At 42.3% G+C, this 6,242-nt stretch overlaps 1 pseudogene; it reads left to right on the forward strand.

Moving 5' to 3' along the window:
- The first annotated feature begins 3,503 nt into the window (after positions 1-3,503).
- On the forward strand, positions 3,504-5,974 carry LOC101679827 (annotated as a pseudogene).
- Positions 5,975-6,242: the final 268 nt, after the last annotated feature.

Consider the following 6,242-nt stretch of genomic DNA (forward strand, 5'->3'; position numbering starts at 1 on the left):
ATGAGAATTGTTAAAAGTTCTCTTCCTCCATCTGGCAACTGGTTAAGCGTGAGAAGACTCGAAGCAGGACTATCCAGGATTCCAGATAACAGATGACTATGCCAGGGTTGGGGTGGGCACTGAGCTAGGGACAGATGAGGAAGGCAAGGGGATGAAAAGGGACTGGGGCTGGGGAGGAGGTCATTGAAAATTAGTTTAAGTTTAGACATAATGAATTCAAGAAGGCAGCGGGACATCCAGGTTGAATATGTTCCACGGAAAGTAAAAATGTTAGACATGATTAGAAGTTACATTTTGACATTCATTTCCCTTGTGTTGAAGTGAGGGCTGGAGCTTAGAAATGAGTGAGAGAGCCAGATATACAAATAGAGAATTAAAACTGAAGTATGAAATCCTGGTCAACACTGAGCATCAGGCACCCAGAGGAGGAAGAGAAGCCAGAAGAGGGGAGAGAAATTGCCAGAGATGAGACAGAGAGCCAGGGCCCCACAGGATTATAATATTTTAAACATAAGTGTGTTTATTTTCTAGGAACAAAATGTCATAAACTGAATGGCTTCACACAACAGAAATTAATTGTTTCACAATTCTGACGGCTAGAAGTCCAAAACCAAGGGCTCAGCAGGGCCATGCTCTCTCTGAAGCCTGTAGGAGGGAATCTTTTCTTGCCTCTTCCTTCTGGACGTGACCAGCAACCTATGGCACTTCTCAGCTCACCTCTGCAGCACCCCTACCTCTGCCTCCATCATCACGGGGCCTGGTCCCTGGGTGTTTCTGTCTCTTGTCTCATAGGGACACTGGTCATATTGGATTAGTGCCCAACCTAATGATCTCATTTCAACCTGATTACCTCTGCAAAGACCCTATTTTGAAATAAGGTCCCCTTCACAGATAGTAGGGGTCAAGATTTCACATAACTTTTTGGAGGGACACAACCTGTAAAAATTGGCAATCTCAAAGGAGGGGGAAATGACTGGTATCCTGTGCTTTTAAGGAGGCATAAAATAACAGAGAGAGGGTCTATTTGAGAGCTGATGAGTTGACATCACAGTAAAGTGGTAGTAACAAAAGCCAGCTTTCAACAGCAGAACAATAAAGTAAAAGAGGCAGCAGGTATAGCCTGCAATTTAGAATGTGGCCAGAGAAAGCCGTGGGGTAGGCCTGGCAGCATGAAGAAGCCAGTCTTCACTTATGGTGCCACTATGGCCCTGAACACAGAAGTGCCTTTACCCGGATTCTTTCCATGTGACTCTATCATTTCCCTGCCTCAAAGTTCATGCTCTCTTGGGGGGCACCCACAAACATCCCGTTCCCTGTCTGAAGGACACCCTGGCTCATTTGTAGGGCCCAGATAACTAATGTGCCAGTGAATGATGAGCCTGGGACTCAGCCATCCCTCCCCACCAACCCCTTTTATGGACGGCTTTTTGCTGACTCTGATATTTAAAGGAAGACAGAAGACTTCTTAAGATTATATTTTTAAGGTTTAAACATGAGGACTATGTAACTAAGGCTCTACACTTTTAGACAGTAGAATGAGTCAACCCAAAAGCTCCTAGAGAGTGTTCAAGGAGCAGGGATCAGATGTACAAGCCAAGCAGGGAAGTGTGGGAAGCGACTGAGGACCCAGACCAGGGCCATAAAGTCGGACCCAGCCTGAGGACGGAGACAGCAGCAGGATCCAGGCTATGAAGCAAGACCCATGCCCACAAGGTAGATACAGATTCTCCCCACAAAGGACCTCCCTCTAAGATGAGAGGATGGATTACAGCTTCCATTGCAGCAGCATCTGCCCTGGTTTTCCTCCTCTGGGACCTAATTTGTCATACATCTTCCTTATTAAAAACAAAACCAAAAACAACAACAACAACAACAACAACAACAGCCTTGCTGATACACTAGTCCCAAAATTGTGTTCATTCTCTCCGTGTAACATAAATGTGTGTTAATAAGGAACACATATCTGGTATATGCAGAAGACTCAAAAGTGAAGACCTTCAAGTTGGATCAAATCTTGCACAACTGTAGGCTCTGAAGGGGTCCAGAATAAGCCTCCATGGTCTAAAAATTGTTTTGAGCCAAAGGCATCTGGGTTCCTGAAATCCCTTATCTGCCTAAAAGCAGAGCTTCCCAAAAGAACTTTCTGTCATAAATCCCCTCCCCAGAGGGGCTCTTGCTCTTCTTAGAGAGTAGAAGCTGGCATCACACCCAAAGAGGCATTGCCACGACATTCTCCTATCTCCCAGATATTTTCCTACATGCCCATTTATCTTTCAAAAACTTCCTTTGTTTCTCCGGAAGTGCCCCTTATCCATTCCCCACTAAGAAGTCAGTTGTTTTCCCAGAAGTGTCCCTCTGTCTCTCCCCATTCTCTGTTAAGATGGCGTATCAGCCCCAAATTCTGACTGCCTCCCTGAGCTGCGCTCTCTGTGAACTTCCATGCATACATATGTAATTAAATCTGTTTATTCCTCTTGCTAATCTCTTTGTCAGGTTAATTTGCAGGCCTTCAGATGACTAAAGTTAAGAGGGTAGAGGAAAAGTTTTTCTTTCCTGAGAGTACTTTGGAAACATTTGCCCTTCAGACCATGATAAAAGAGAAGTTGCTCTTGGCTCAGGTTGACTCCAAGGACAAAATTAAGTCAATTTAGGAAAAAGCTTGGGAACTGATACTCAGGGTTAATCAGACTTCCCCAGAAGGAAAGGACATATTACTACCACTCTTCTCCAAGACCTCAAGACTCTCCCAATCATAAAGCAGCTCTCCAAACACCATGATCCATCAGCAGTCTTGGCTAACCAAACAATGATAACCAGACCCTGAAAGATATCTATATCCTATTCCCTGGAAGCTACAAATGTTACCATATATGGCAAAAGGGTTTCTGCAGATGTGATTAAGTTAAGGATTTTAAGGAGATTATTCTGCATTATCTACACTTTTATATGGGCACTGAATGTACTAAGAATCCATATAAGAGGGAGACACAGAGCAGTTTGACTGTGGAGGAGGAAGAAGGTAAGGTGAGATTGACAACAGAGATTGGAGTAATGTAGCCTCAAGCAATGTAGCTTCAAGCTAAGAAATGCTTGCAACATCCAGAAGACAGAAGAAGCAAGGAGCGTGCTCTCCCCTGGACCCTCCAGAAGTAACTAGCCCTGCCAACACCAAGATTTTACTTTCATAAAACTCATTTCAGACTTCTGATCTCCAGGACTCTGAGAGAATATATCTGAGTTGTTTTAATTTTTATTGTTATTTATTTATTTATTTACTTACTTACTTACTTCCTTACTTTGAGAGAGAGAGAGAGAGAGTGAGAGTGGGGCCGGGGGAGGGGAGTGGGGCCTGAGGGGCAGAGGGAGAGGAATAGAATCTTAAGCAGACACTGTGCTGAGCACAGAGCCTGACACAGGGCTCGATCTCACAACCCTGAGATCATGACCTAGCTGAAATCAAGAGTTGGACCCTTGGAGCCTCTCACCACTCTTTTCCAGAGTCTTCACTTGCCTTTCCTCCCAGTGAGGCTGCTACCCCCAGCCCATGCATGATCATGGCGACAGCTGAGGTACTGAATATTGGTTAAAAAACAAAAAACAAAAAACCTCTATGAGAGTAAAACAAAAGAAGTCTATGAATTGCCAAATAGTCCAGGAGAAGCTCTCCTACAGTCCAAGGACCAGATTACAGCAGGAAATGCATCCAGAAAGAATCACCTGGAAGGAAAGGCTACAATCTCAAATGAAACTATCCGCTGTACTTTTCAGTTGTTAGAGGAAGCAGGTATCAAAACTGCTTTCCACAGAGAACGTGCGGAGACAGCTTTCACTGCACCTAAGTGTGAAATGATTCCAATTGAATGGGTTTGTAGAAGAATAGCAACTGGGTCTTTTCTCAAAAGAAATCCTCATGTCCAGGAGGGATGTAAGTCTTACCCACCTAGTGGAGCTGTTTTTCAAGGATGATACCAATAGGTGAGCCACAGTAGTCTGAGGAACAGCTAATTGCTGCAAAATTTTGCTTTGCTGGACTCAATATAGGCCAGACTGAAGTCACACTACACAGGTTATTTTTGGTAGATCGGAGAAATCCTGGTTGCCCCAGAACTCTACACTGATTGATATGATGATGGAAAATAGGTTGATGTAACCACCAAAGAAATTATTCTTGCTGATGTTATTGACAATGATTCCTGAAGATTCTGGCCATCAGGAGATCGAGGCCAACAGAAAGATACACAGTCACATCGTGACTTCAAGGAAGCAACTCCCGAAGGGCTCCAGATGGTGAAGACAAATTTTGAGTGGGCTGTAGAAAGAGTGGAGTTGCTTCTGAAATCAGAAAGTCTGTGTAAATGGTAATATCGATGGGCTCAAGTTCTGATCTTGGTCACTGTGGAAAAAAACAAGAAAGCTTGTGGCAATTTTGGAGTTGCATGTGGACTTTGGGTAACATCTGCCTCTAAAGGACCACATGAAATTCTGAGGATAAAAGCAGAGGATGAAGGGGATGGCATTCCTACTGCATTTTTGTAGCAAAGGAAGGCAGAAGTAACAGTTTAGGACCAGCGATGTCTGGTAACACTGCATACGCTGTTATCAGCAGCCTCCACTTACTCCTAGGGAGCTCAGGATGTGTGGTCTTCTCTTCGACCACCCAGTGGTCTTGGCTGTTCAACCATATTTTCTTCAGAAGGATCAGTTCAGTTTGCTGCTCATGTATTGAGTATTAAATGTATTAAACAACCATTTGGTATGGGCTAAACTGCGAGCAAGGATATTCAACACATGGATTTCCTTGAAGCAGGCTGACAAGAAACACCTGAGAGGGCAATTTATAAAACATTGCTTTGCGCATTTTTTTAAAATAAAAACTATACATTTCTTGTTTAGTTTCAGAAAAAAAATCAAGATGAAAAGTTTTCAAGTCAACCAAAGAAAACAATAAAATTTACTGGTGAGTAAAAAAAGGAGACAGTTGGACACTTAACCAACTAAGCCACCCGGGCACCCCTATTTGAGTTGTTTAAAGTCTTCAAGTTTGTGGTAATTTTTTACAGCAGTAATAGGAAACTAATGCACAAATTAGCCTCATATTCGGAGCCCCCCCAAAGTTAACTTAAATGCAACTCAGGCTCTTCCTATATGTGATCACTTAATCTTGTCTGTTTAAGTTAAATGACCCAAGTTTCCAGTTCTACCACACTTGCTCTGGTGGAGTCTTCTCATTCTCCTTATCTCTCTCCGGTGCACCCCTACTTAATCCTTCTTCCTTTCCAATGCAAGAAGATAGAAAATCCGTGTTCCACTTAGCTGAGAATGGAGATAGCAAACAGGGACAAGAAAGAGACAGAGTAAGTTGCTTTCAGAATGAATCCAGAGGGGGTGTTATTAGTAATTAAGGGCTTGCTGGTAAATGTTTTGGCACATTAGTAAAACTTTGGCAGGTTCACTACATCAGCTATTATATTAAACACCTTGTTTTATAATGTTCATAAAGAGGAGTGCCATTTAGACCTTGCCAGGACCTCTTCTGAGAAAGAGTTGAGTTCTCAGATTTTTGGAAAAGGATTCTTCCAAATTTCTGGCAAAACAAATTAAAGAAGAAAACAGAGCTGCTCAACTACTTGCCTTTTTTCTCTATTCACACCTTCTAATTGTACAAGTTTATGTAGAGGAGTCAGGAGTTAATGTCTTAGATCAGTCTCTGGTTCATATTAGCAATGGTTAAATGTTATATTTTTATTATTACTATTATTAAAATTATTTTCTCTAATGATTCTGAATCAGCTAAAGAATTACCCCCTTCTTTCCAAAAGATCCTTCAGGAATGTAAGAAAATCAAAGAGAGATGCACAAAGGTCAAACTGGGCTTTGCTTCTCTTTGGGAGTTGCCTCCTGCTTCAAGAACAACTTTTTACATATGCATCTTGCATTAAAATGGGATTTTTCTTTCCTTCTCTCATCTAGGTGAGAAAAAATAAATCTGTTGTCCTGTCAGAAATACTTAAATTGACCTCAGCTATAGATAACTCCAGACTCTTCCAAGTGATCTGTCTTGCCCAAAGACAGATCCATAAGACTTATTCCAACAAATAAGATGGAAATCTGGATTTACCCAAAAATTCTAGAAGGAAAGCTCAAGGAACAGTTCTACTCTTGGTTGCATCCAGGATCAAGACTTACTGGGATATGTGAAAACCCAAGTGGTCTGGGCCCACACTTTGAATTTGACCTCTCGC

This window comes from Mustela putorius, unplaced genomic scaffold, assembly GCF_011764305.1.
Source record: "Mustela putorius furo isolate JIRA1106 unplaced genomic scaffold, ASM1176430v1.1 tig00003858_pilon_pilon_pilon, whole genome shotgun sequence".
Taxonomy (NCBI): Eukaryota; Metazoa; Chordata; class Mammalia; order Carnivora; family Mustelidae; genus Mustela; species Mustela putorius.